Source organism: Capra hircus, unplaced genomic scaffold (genome assembly GCF_001704415.2).
Source record: "Capra hircus breed San Clemente unplaced genomic scaffold, ASM170441v1, whole genome shotgun sequence".
Lineage (NCBI taxonomy): Eukaryota > Metazoa > Chordata > Mammalia > Artiodactyla > Bovidae > Capra > Capra hircus.
The window spans coordinates 1-13,626 of NW_017214223.1; the positions used below are offsets into that span (position 1 = coordinate 1).

General features: G+C 49.9%; 1 pseudogene; it reads right to left on the minus strand.

Annotated features, from left to right (window-relative positions):
* Positions 1–1,475: 1,475 nt before the first annotated feature.
* LOC108635356 lies at positions 1,476–13,399 on the minus strand (annotated as a pseudogene).
* Between the last annotated feature and the right edge of the window lie 227 nt (positions 13,400–13,626).

Here is a 13,626-nt window from a genome sequence, read left to right on the forward strand (position 1 = left end):
AGTCCCAAGAGGAACTTCATTGGCCCTCTTCCAGTAAAGTAAGAACCCACCTTTACCTAGATGTAGGCGCCCATAGGTTTGATTCCTGGGTTCAAGAAGATTCCACATAAGGTAGACGCAACTTAAGACCCTTGTGGCCCGCAGCTTCTCGAGCCCACTACACAGCGACGTAGAACGCTGTGCTCTGCAAGCAAAGAAGAAGCTCACCAGAAACCAGAGAAAGCACAAGCAAGTTAAAAGCAGAGCAATAAACAAGCAAAATAAATTTTTAAAAAGAAGGGTCATTTAAGGAGTTTCTGATAACTTTCTAAGAGTCATACAGCTCGCTAAACACTAGGCAAGGTGGGATTTCTAAAAGCTCCAGATGGGGAATTCTGTGATTTCGCATGAAGACTGACACATCCGCCAAAAAGAAATGAAAAAACAAACTATAGTGAGGAACTAAGTAAGCTGATAACTATAGTTGAAAAACAATTTTCTTTTGTCGCTAAAAATAGTTACTTCGGTTTTTAATCGCTGTGCTTATCAGACTTGTTTGACAAAACTCGGCCTCTGCTCGTCACTGGTGCCGAATAGAACAAAGGAGAGTTTTTGGGTGAGTAGAAAAAAGTAGCTTTTATTGCTTTAAGCCAGGCAAAGGGTTCACAACAGGCTAATGACCTCAAGACTGTGTGATCGACCTGAGGAGGGGCTAGTGAGGAGTTTTATAGTGTTCAACAGAGCAGGGCATAAGCAACCCATGTTCAACCCTCGGATTGGTTGGCATCAAGGTAAAGTTGAAGGATCATCAACCTTCCGATTTCAACCTGTCTAGGTTTACAGTGTTGCAGTCAGGAGAGAGTCTGCTTCCTGTAAAAACAACTTGGGCCTTTGTGTCAGGCCTTTATCTGTATCTTTTAGGGAACTTGGAGTTGGGTAATTCTTCTATGTTTCGGAATTATAGTCTAAATTGTTACCAGTTCCACAGCTCAACAGTTATTCTTTGGTTTCCACATCTTCACATTTCCTACTTGTTAACTCTTGAATCAGCCTTAACTCCAAAAAACAAGAAAATGGGGCTTACACACGGTTTCACTCCTCCTGGATAGGGAAGACTGCTGCGCTGTCCTGCTTGCCTTCTACCGCACATGGTGGGGTGTCGCTCAAGGGCTTCACTTCACACATGTAAGATCCCCCATCCATTAAACCACTGATGTCTCTGCGGCCATCTCTGACTCCAGGCTTTTTCTCTTGTCTTGAGGCTGGGCAAGCACAGGGCAGGTGCAGCCCAACAATTTGTTTACCAAACATTTGCTTTTCCATCTGCATGTGAATTGCCTTCCTCCCCTTTGAGGTCCCAAACCACTATCCCCTACACCTCCTCTTTTGTCTTTAGCTGAAGGTGATGTTTAACGGGAAGGTCTGAGCCACCACGGTCACTGCCACTGCTGCACCTGCTGCTGGCGATCAGGAGAGTTGTGTTTGTGCATGTTTCATCAAGCACGTTTCCAACACATAGGGTGCAGAGAGTGCACCTTGGGCTACTTCCCTGTGCGTGTGGACAGGTGCCCCTCCAGTGAGGTTGCGACTGTGTACGCCTGGTGACAGTTGTGGCACCTGAGGGGTTTATCTTTGTTGTGCTGCAGCCTGCGGGCCTACAGGTTGGAGTTATGTGAGGCTTTCTCACAGCCTGGGTATGCACATTTGTACAGCTTGTCCGTGGTGTGGATTTGGGTGTGCTGCTGGAGGTAAGAGAGCTGGCAGAAGGATTTCCCACTGAAATTACAACTGAGATGGCTTGGCCCCTCAGTGGACACAGATGTGCTGGGCTGGGTGGGAGCTATTGGCAAAGGTCTTGAAACAGGGTGGGCACTTGTGGGGCTTGGCCCCAGTGTGTGACTTGGAGTGGGTCTGCATCTCTGACCTGAGTAGAAAGTCAGGGAGCACATCCATCACCTGAAGGTCTTGCTGTCTTTCTGATGACCATCCTCATCCTTAGAGGAAAGAACATACGGGTCATTCATCTTAGGCAGCCCTGATTCCAGCACCTGGTTCTTCTTTGAGCCCCAGAGGCAGCCATGGTGCCAGCTCCACCACCACCTCCTTCCTCTGCGGGGGTCAATGCTACCTCCTTAGAGAGGTCAGGGACTACCTGCAGGGCTTGTGAGCTGGGGGAAGAGATAAGACAGTCATGAGAGCTAAAATGGGGAAGGTCTGAGCCAACGAGGCTGTGGCCACAAGGGAGCCTGAGAGGGACGTGATAACCAAATCAGGACACTTGATTGACTCACTTCTCTTCTCCACCTCTGAGAACAGGAGACTCCAGCAGTCATCAGATCTGTTGATGGCACAGTGACCACCGTAATGTTCTGTGTAATGGACACTTGGCTGGTCTGTCTTGGATTCTGTGGCATCAGCTGGTCTGACTTTGATTCTGTGTCCATGCTGATGCCCAAGAGCAGGGACACCAAGGCAGGCACTGTCAGCAAGGTGGGGTTAGGGGGCAGAGCCAGCCCACAAGCCTTCTCTGGCAACAGCTGATCCTGCATCTTGTTAATGAAGATCATGTTCTCAGTCTGTCCTGAGGCCCATGCCAGGCCCGCCAGGCTTCACAGCTGCCACAGCAGCAGTAGCCACAGTCACTAAACTAACAGTCCCCTGGGGCAGTCTTGCAAGGTGGGGATGTGAGGACAGCAACCCCAACCCTCCATTCCAGTGTTCCTTTGACCTAAACCCCTATAAGATAGTGGAGCATCATAAGGACATCTGCCTCACTGTCACCTGCAGCCCCACCCAGGTGGCGCACCTGGCGAGCTTATAGAGACCTGTGCTGCTGTCCACTGGGAAGAAGGGAAGGAAGTCCTGGTCCCTTCTTTCCCCAACTCCTCCTGGTGGGAAAAATCCTCTTCTTGACAGACGGTGGCTCCATCTCCCTGGGCCGCAGGCACAGGCTTGGTTCACAGGATACCATCCTTCTTCCAACTCCTCTTTGGAAGAAACGTCAGCCCTCCTGATGGGCAGAGTTCTGAGCTGGTGTTGTAATCCAGGAGCCTCCCCACCTAAACAAAGGTTTTAAAATTGGGGGCTGGTGCTCAGGGAAGGGGTTCACTAATGACCTCACAGAGACATTTCCAGCATGGGCACTAACTCTCTCCTTACCCTTATAAAGCTCCAAACGGGCTGAGAAAGGGCTAGAGGCTGGTCCTCCCAGATGTCAGATAAGAGGGAGCCCTAAATGCAAACAGCCTCCCGTTCTATTCTTGCTGGCAAAAGAACAGAGGTTCCTCCAGGACCCCCATCCTGGGAGCCGTTGTCCTCCCCTCATGATCTCACTTCACTTCCTACCTAATGCTGGAAAGAGATGGGGAGTCAGATGCCCTTTATCTGTAAAGGCGCAAGGGCTTAGACGTGATTGCAGATCCCCAAAGCGGTCGAGGGGGCTTAGAAGTGTGGGTTATGGTTTTCCTTGGAGCTTCTCCCCTTCTCTGCCAGCTGAGGCCCTGTACTCTATCTCCCCATTCCCAATCCAAGGAGCTGTGGGTTCTTTGTGAAACCGCACAAGAGGAGCTGAAGAAAAGGGGCAGTTTAGGGGAAATGCGATGACTGGACATACCTTCCTAAGCCCCACAGTCAGTCGCCAGACAGATTTATATATAAAAATTCATATATGTATATGCCGGGGTCCAGCCCCGGTGGATCCAGGGAATTCGAAGGGTGGACGGCGTTGGCGTGGAAAGACTTGTTTATTGATTGATATAAGATTAGATTAAGAAACTATAGTGTAGTAGGAAGATTAAGTGGAGGAAGAGGGCTGAATAGCTTGGTTTACACGGAAGACCAATAAAATTCCAGACAAGGCATTTGCACCATCTACGTTGGGCCACCGGCGTTCGCTTGAATATCTAAGGGTGCCTCACCTTAGGCTCCCTTTCGCGCGGGTCTTAACAGCCAGGGCAAGTAAGTAGACCTGGCGAGCCTCCGCGCCCCAGATGGAAATTCAGCCTGAAATTAAAGTAAAGAGCAGAGAGAGGGAAAGGGAGAGAAGAAGAGAGAGAGAGACACGGGGGGGAGCCAGATTCTCAAGAAACCAGGCCGAGAGACTAGTCCGAGAAACTGGTCCGAGAAACTGGTCCAATCCTTTATTGTTCAGAAGGCCTTTCATACTTTTGATAAAACATGGAGATCAGTGGGTAACACAAAATTATGTAGCGTTCGCAACCCAGACTCTTTCTGTATATCATTTTGTATACAAAAGGTCTCAGGTGATTTACATTATCTTCTGGCCAAGAGGCTTGTTAACTTTTTGGCTCTCTTCCTTAATGAATGTTAATTTTGTTTCCTCTGAAGTGTTTTTCTTTAATCTACATCTCCTTAAAGCGCTAAAGTTACATCTCTATAGAACAAAGGTGCACTGGGTTATAACAAAGAAGGTACTTAACTCAAAGATCTAATGTTGCTAATACCAGGTCTACTACTTGTTTTTCTATATACCAACTATATCTACAAATAAAGGATATGAAAACTTAGCAGCAAGCATTGGCTCAACAAATGAAACCTTTAATCAGTCCTATTCTTAAGATTTTGACTCCTCGGAAGCCCCTACATTCCTAGGATGTTTTAAGCTTCCTGTGCCTCCTGCGGTCAGGAGGCCTCAAACAATCACACGCGCAGCTGTACGAGTCCTGCAGGCAGGCTAGAAAGCCATCAGAGGGGTTTTTGGATTGAAACACTCTTTCAAATGCAGAAGACTAAAGCCCTGAATTGACTTTTTCCAGAGAATATCAGAAAAGTGGAAAAGCAGAGCACAAAAACCGGCAGATTTTTGTTGGGTACATGCTTAGGAATTTCCAGAGGGGCCCCTGAAGTCTGAGCACGCCTTGCCTATGTCAGCTTCCTTCCTCATGATCTTGTCACGGGCGGGATTCCTCACACTGGCTCCCGGCATGTATATATACCCATTCATATGGCCACCTTTGTTGTAACCATTTCTGTGTTTATAAATGCATTATCTCTGAAAAAAACAGAAAAGGTGAGGTTTTAGAGCATTTTGGAGAGTTACACAGTTTTCTTGGGTCTCTCCCAAGTATATCTGTTATTAAACCTTTATGTGACCTTCTCCTGTTCATCTGTTTTCATATCAACTTAAATCTAAGACCAGCCAGAAGAGGCAGAGGGAAATTCCTTCCTCCACATCAGCCAGACTTCCAAACTCTTCCTTAGATCTCTGATCTACAAGTTCTTCTCCCACCACCAGAATCCGTGTCTCCCTCGCCTGTGCTGCAGTCCCCCTTTAATCTCTGTTCTCAGAAGCAACCTTCCATGAAACCATGTCCCCTAAAACTGAGCTCCCAGGCCAAGTTCATGACTAACCTCTCTATCCAAAACTTCACCCACTTTCTTGTGCCCTCTGACCTCAACCCTGTGCCCACTGAACTCTCATCCCAGGGTCAGATGACTAGCAGTGCTGTTGCAGGTCTCATCATTAACACACAAAGTCAGGTTGTTTCTCCAGAGCAAGGTGAGCTCACCTACACCCGAGCCATGGACCACTTGGCCAGAGGGTTGCAAACCCAGAGACATTCTGACCTTCAAAACTACGATTAAGAAACATCACAAGATGACAATTAACTCCAACCTCTTCATCTCCTCTCTGCTAGCTGTTTTGCCTCTGAGGACACGAAAACTGGTAAAACACACAAACATTAAAAATGGCAATTATGAGGGCTGTGTCCTCTAAGACCATCTGGGTCTGCTTTTCCTTCCTGCCTGCATTCTCTCTTTCCTAACTAGGAACTACACGTTTCTGCTCTTTGGTACTTAGGAAAGGCCAAGGAGAATAAACGTTTCTCTACAAACAAGAAATGGGGCACAGAGAGGGTCTTTTGTACCTGGGAGGGCCCTGCAGAGTCCTGTTTGGTTTCAACCTCCCCTCCCATTTTCTTTGATCCTTCTCAGTCCTAAGGGGAGCACAGATGGGACAAGAAAAGGAAGAAGAAAGGATAGAAAGGGGGGTCATAAACTCAGCAGAGGAACTCAGTTTGGGGGGACTCGATTCCGAAGCTTGATTTAATCACATCGCCTTCCTACCATGAGTCCAGGGCTGAGCCAGGGGCAGGAGGGACAGCAGAATATTGCCTTCTCCCTGAAACTATCAACTTTCTGGAGACTCTCAGACTCGTGATTCCCAGAGAACAGATACTACAGGAAGGAGGCAGATGACTACACTGTGATTTGAATATCAGAGCTACAGAAACTCAGAAAAGGGAGCAGTCAGGAGTGACGGGAGCAGCCAGGAAAGGCTTCAACACACAGTGGGAAACCTGACAAAGGACCTCACCTAGGTGCCTGAAGTTAACATCAACAGTGGTAAGTGTCTTGAGAGCCTGCTCTGCTCCCTTGACACAAAGTGGTGAGGAAGCCCTTGACCTCTGTGATCTGTTTCCACAAAACCCATGACCTGTCTAATCGTGAGAGAAACTCCAAGTAAATCCCAGTATGGGATAGCTTCAAAGGACCTGCCCAGTCCTCCTCCACAGGGTCATGGGCATCAAAACAAAGGGAGTCTCGAAAACTGTACAAGCCCAGAAAAGCCTGAACAGACATGATGACCGCATGTCATGTGGTGCCCTGGATGGGATCCTGGAACATAAAAAGGTAGAAGGAAGGGAACTTGAATAAAATATGGATTGCAGTTCAAAATAATGTATCAGTATGTGCTCATCAATTGCAACAATTCTGTAGAAAACCAGAAAGAGAAGAAAAATTAAAGTCAAATAAGAGAAATCCACTGCTTCAAGTTGGAAACCTAGACGATAATGATGATTTACTCATAAAAACAATGGTTTCCTGGTAAAAACACACATTAACAAAGCAAACCTAAAAATAAGGACAATGTAAACAGACCACAGGAGTGAAGCTACTGGGCACACACACACAAACAGATCAATTAGTACAGAAAAGCTTGGATGGTGCTTAGAAATCTTCCACTGGAAAAGACCCCGGACCACTTGGGTTCACAGTTAATAGCTGAGTGTTAAAGGACCTTTAACAAATTCTGATTATAATAACAAAGCTTGATATGATTACATATTTCATTTAGTGTAGGATGTCCATGTTTACAAAACAGACTCACTTTCTGTAGTATTACAAATATACTGCTTATTAAACTGTGACTTTCACAACAAAAAGGAAAAAGTTGTTAATGAGTTTACTTCCATTAAAACCAGAAAAAAATTAACATATTCTCATTTTGGTGTAAAAACCACATTTAAACTTAAATAATATTGTGAGTTTTAACACACACTTTTCAATGTGTCAACTTTTTCCAACAGCATCAACATGAGAATACTCTTTCAAGCAAGAGCACAGGGGCACTGGCCCTCGGGTGGCTGTGGGACTGGCCTGTCCCTGTGTGCATGTACAGCTCTGTAGGAGGACCTCTGTGACGGCTTCTGTAAGAAGCGCCACTCTGCACCCTGAGGAAGAACACCTTAACCAGGGATGCTTTTGTAAAATACTGTTGACCCTTGAAAACATAGGTTTGAACTGCTCGGATCTACTCCCATGTGGATTTTTTCCAATAGGAAATAGTGCAGAACTACACAATGCTGGGAAAGATTGAGGGCAGGAGGAGAAGGGGATGACAGAAGATGAGATGGTTGGATGACATCACCGACTCAAGGGACATAGGTTTGGGCGGACTCCGGGAGTTGGTGATGGACAAGGAAGCCTGGTGTGCTGGGGTTCGTGGGGTAGCATAGAGTCAGACACGACTGAGCAAGTGAACTGATACTGATACACAATGCAAGTTGGTTGGATCTGCCAAGGCGAAACCAGGAGCAGGAGGGCGACCATAAGACTTTACTCCCTTACGACCACTGAGGGTGGTTGCCCAATCCCCTGACTCAAGGGTTGCCTGTGGTCCTGCTGAAATTCTAGTGAGAAGGTAAAGAGAAGCCTGGGGCAAAACACAAGGACGAAGGTCCCATGCCCACATCCGATACCACGTGTCCCACAGGAGTCACACCTGCAATCTGCCCTCCCACCCATGTCCCTGAGCTTGGGTTGGGACAGCACGGCTGTCGGAGGGTAGCATCCTGCTCAGGTGATGACACGGAGGTGCCTTGGGGCCCACGTGTCAGGGGCGTGGCTCACCACAACCACAACCACGAAGCTTTGGGTGACTTCTCACTTGGGCACCACCAAGGTCCAAGCAAGCTTCCCTCGTGGCTCAGATGGTAAAAGCATCTGCTTGCAATGCCAGAGACCTGGTTCAATCCCTGGGTGGGGAAGATTCTCTGGAGAAGGAAATGGCAACCCACTCCAGTACGCGTGCCTGGAAAACTCCATGGGTGGAGGAGCCTTCTAGGCTACAGTCCATAGAGTCACAAAGAGTTGGATGTGACGGAGACACTTCGCTTTCACTTTCCAAGGTCCAAGCATCTGAGTCCAATGAACACAGTCGCTGGCCACACAGGACAGGCTTCCCAGTGGTCTAACCTTGCAGGGGCCCAGATTCCAGTTGAAGCCCCGCCTATATACACACTGACCTGGGACTCCTCAGGGGTGGCTCCAAGGGGTGGTGGCTCCATTGCTAGTGTTTTTATACTGGGTTAGAGTTGATGGTGTCTGCACCTCACTTCCGTCCACACCTCTCCACTCTCTGGATATGAAGGACGCAGTCTGGGCCCTCTGGCCACACCAACATGGATGCCAGCTCTGCTGACACTCCCACTACACCCCAGAGCCCCACAGGCTTACAGGGGAGGGGCTGCCTGTCTCAGATAGAAGGAGGGGCTTTCCCCTCCTTTCCCCTTGCAGGGCTAGAGCTGCAAACTGCTTTCTGTCCAGGGTCATAGGGGACCCTGAAGCCCCCGGGGAGGTGCCCTCTGGCTCAGCACCTTTAATACTTCAGCACATCCAACTCCAGAACAGTCTCCCTCCCAGCCCTCACTGGGCAGAGGATTCCAGCTCCAGACCCAAGTCCTGCAGCCAGGAGGGGTGGGGTCTTCTGCATGGAGCCCCCAGTAAGCCTGACGGGGTTGCTCCAGGAAGGGCCATGGCATCTGGGGCCAGCAGGGAGAAGGTCGTCGCTGGCAGAGACAAGAACACTGCTATAGGTTGAATGATGAACCCCAGAAATTCATGTGTTGAAATTCTAACCCCCAGTACTATGACTATGACATTATATAAATGAATCAAGATGAAGTCATTCAAGTTGGCCCTAACCCTAGGGGTACTGGTATAAAAGGGGGAATTTTGACATACACATACACAGGGAAAATGCCTTGTGAGGGCTGGAGCTATGCTGTCCTAAGACAAGAACTCTAAGAAGCTGAGAGCCCTGAATCAGATCCTCCCCTGGTGCTCTCAGGCCTTTCCAACACCTAGATTGACATCCAGCCTCCAGGACCATGAGACCAAAAATTCTTGTTGTTCTAAGTCACCCAATTGTGGAACCTTGGGCGGTTTTGTTTGTTTGGGCTGCATCACATGGCTTGTGGGATCTTAGTTCGCCACCCAGGGACTGAACTTGTATCCTAGGCAGTGAGAGCTCAGAGTCCTACCCGCGCACCACCAGGGAACTAATTCCTTGCGGTACTTTGTTACAGCCGCCCTAAGGGATGGACACCAGCACCCTCTGCTCTGTTCCTTTCTCTCCAGACCAAGGTGTGGTGGGAGAGGCTGACCCACTGCTGAGTGGGCCCTCTGGCCCTGACTCGCTGGACTTCTGGACACAGCTCTCTGCTTCCGGGGCCATGGGAGGATGAGGACAAGGAGGAACAGGGGTGGCACCCTGGAGCTTGACACTGTACCTGCACCCAGTCCCCACACTCCTGGAGCTCTGAATGTCCAGGAGTAGCCAGCTCCACTCTTCACCTCCCTCCAGTCCTCTCCACCTGCCATCAGCAGTTTGGAGCAGCCGCTGTGTCTTGATCTCAGTAGGGGAGACAGAGAGAGAAGACATGGCATGGCATCTCACTGGTGTCCATGGCCTTTTATAGACAGGCTGGAGGACAGACTGTGGGCCAACATTCCTCTTCTCAGAGGGCCTGGGGTCAAGCCAGGAAGTAGGGAGGGAAGTGGTTGAGCAGGCAGCCTATTGACAGGACTCTGAGGGCAGAGCCCCAACCCCCAGGGCTGAGTGGAGGAGGTAGGGGGAGGAGCCAAGGATCTGAATGTCCATCCCAGGGTCCTGATGCATGGATTAGTGCCTCACACTGTGAATGTGGGCCCGGCCTGAAAGAGGCAGGTGTCCAGGACAGCTAAGTGAATGAAGGCAGGGAGTCAGAACATTAAACTTTTAATTGAACAGAACATTTGCTGGGCAAACACACTGAATCACAACCCTGGGCAAGCACCACCCCCCAGCCTGGCAGGCTCTCCCCCAGTGCACGTGCCTCTCTGCAAACCCCAGACTCAGAAATGCCAGAGGTTGCCTACACCTCACTCACCACATCTACTGGAGGAGAACTCTGGCCTTGTCACAGGACAGTGGGAGGCCCAAAGGGCAACATCCCCTCTGAGAAAGGCCTTCACTGCCCGGAACCCACCCTGGAACCTGACTGCACTCTGCTTCTGCCTGCATAGAACAGACCCACCTTTGACTTCTGACTTCAGGAATTTTTCTCAGATGCTTCTTCCAATACAAAAAGTTACAACCAAACTATTCAAACAGGGCATGGGAGCTCAGCAGAACCCCAGGAAACTCTGGGGACCTCCTTCTTCATAGGGATAAAGCTCTGTTACTCGAGTTGCTGGATGTCCACAGCTGCTCCCCTGGACACTGGCCAGGCTCCCAAGGGCAGCTCAGCCCAGGCTACCGCTGAAAGCTCCAGGAGCATCCTGGCTCCCCAGAAGGGTCGCTGGAGGTCTGCCCATCAGACCACTGCACCTGGAAGCCAACACAGTGTCACACACGGAGATGCCCTCTGCCAGTTCTGCCTCCCACTTGCACTCCCGACCCTGGGACTCACCCCTCTGGACTCAATAGGAAACCCTGCCCAGACCCTTGCCTCCCAGCTCCCCTTCTCTTAAGTCTGGCCTCCAGATGTCCCTGGCTCATGTTCAGCTCTGCCATTTAGTCATTCTGAAGACCCAAGCTGGGGACCAGGAGTTAGGAAGGAAGCTTGTAGGAGGGTCTCACCTGGCTGGAGGAGGGGGGCTGGCCCAGCTCCAAGGCAGACATGGGCCAGGAAGCCTGGTGGGCCGGAGTCAGGTCTGAGGACTGGAAAGGGACGGTGTCAGGACAGGCCCTCTGCAGGCCCTATTTGAGGTCACGCTGTCCCTGTGAGCCCCATACTCAGAGAGCTTTCTACCTGTTTGAAGCCCTTCCAGGTGACAGGGTCTCTGGGAACAGCCTCCTCCTGCAAGGCACTCAGGTGTGCAGGATGCTGGAGGGCCTCAGGACACCTCAAGCAGGTGGCTCAGGTAGTCAGGGAGCAAGCACATCAGGGCAAGCTCACAGAAGAGGGGGTGGTGAGCAGAAATGTAAAGGAAGAGAAGGTCACAAAGGGACAGGCTGATGCATGAAGAGGTCAAAAGGTCCTTAGAACCAAATCAAGGAGAGCAGCAGGGGAGCAGGCTGGAGATAGGTGCAGCCACTCAGGACAACAGTCATGCAGATCCTTGAAGTCAAATCACATCTACCCTGTGACCTAGTCACCCCACTGCTGGTGTATACACCGCAGAGACATGAAGCAAATGTGCAGGCCACCATGTGTGCAGCAAGGCACACACCAAACCCAAACCAGAGCTCCAAATGCCTCTAGCACATGACGTCAATCCATACCAAGACTAGGACTCAGCAAGAAAGAAGAAGGGGTGCTGATACACACAGGAGGAGGATGCTGATACACGTAGGAGGAGGGGTGATAATACACACAGGAGGAGGGGTGTTGATACACGCAAGAGGAAGGTGTTGATACACAGAGGAGGAAGGGTGTTGATACACACGGGAGAAAGGGGTGCTGATACACACAGAGGGATGCTGATACACACAGGAGGAAGGGTGCTGATACACGTAGGAGGAAGGGTGCTGATACACGTAGGAGGAAGAGTATTGATATAACAGGAGGAAGGGGTGATGATACACATAGGAGAAAGGGTGTTGATACACACAGGAGGAGGGTGTTGGTACACATAGGAGAGGGGAGCTGATACACACAGAAGAAAGGGTGTTGATACACACAAGAGGTGGGGTGTTGATACACACAGCAGTAGGGACAAGTCTCAAGCAGTCAGGCTGAGTGAAGGAGGCCATATAATTAAAAAAAGGGCAGATGTTGTACGATTTCATATCAAATTCTTAGAAAATGCAGCTAAAGAAAGCAGATCCTTGGTCCTAGGGAGGTGGGGTGAGAGGTGGAGGCAGATGGAAACAGCTCTGTGGCCCATGACCTAAAGAATAGTTATGGTTTGTGATGAATACATAAGTCACATTCAGAAAACTATCATTTGTACCATCTAAACATGTTGGTTTACTTTACGCCCCAGTGAAGCTGTTTTTAAATAAGGAATCAAGGTTATCAGATCAGAACAAAGATGAGCTGGAGCACTGGAGTCCAAGAGTGAGAAAACCAGTGGAGAGTCCAAGCAGCCCCGAGGGGGCCCTGTGGCTACTCCACTCCATACGGCTTCTGCTCATAAAGCCACATCATCTGGCTGTTTACACAAGCAGAGCCTGTTTCCTCGGGAGGCTGCTCCCCTCCTCTCGCACGTCCCCCAGTAATTCTGCCCTCACTGGGCACCTGATCTTCAGCTCCTAGATTTGGGAGACCCCAAACCCTGGGGACCCTGTCCTGTGACCCTCTATCACAGGTTCCCCCTTCACCAGAGGCCCAACACTCTCCTCCTATGAAATCTGAACCACTGTCACGCCCCCACGCCACAGTCTGCAGCACATCCCCTATTCACAGCCCTCTAAAGCTCCTTTAAAATTATAATTTGGAATATAAAGGCAGCTCTTGATGCTGTCCAGAAACTGAAACAATCTTTGGGAAAAGAAAATGCCTGAAAGAGGCTGCTAGAGCCCAGGGAGACCTCTGGGGAAGCACCATCCACATGCCTATATCTGCTCCTGTGCTTCCAAGTGTTCTTTTGTCTGTGGGAAAAGACTATGATCATGTAGGATGGGGGAACTGTTGAAGTTTCCAGAAACCCATGAGGAAAAGACTTCATCTGCCCTGTGGCAGATGGTGAGTCTCCCGACCAGGCATCACCCCATGCGTGGCCCATAGGAAGTGTCACCTGAGCCCGGTGGCTCTGCACTTACCTCTGGGTGAGATGAAATTGGGAGCCTGTGCCGGGGGCTGGGTCACCCGAAGGTTGCCCGCCTGTTGTTCTGCTTGGCTACCGCAGGAACCCGGATCCTCCTCCAGGTATGTGCCCTGGGGGTTGATGCTAGGAGGGTCAGCGAATCCTGCAGGGGAGGAAACCCACAACTCAGAGCTGGGACCCGGAAGCACAGTTCATGTGCAGCCCAACACAGAGGTCCGCGGAGAGGCAGCGTCATCTGCCAGCCCCCGGTCTCAGCTCCGCGTTGAGGAAAGAGAAGCCACTTCTGTCCATCTCAGTGGCTTTTTCAGGCTTCCAGAGACCAAAACAATGTCAAATTTCACTGGCTTCAAGTTTTTGTCATTCTAGACC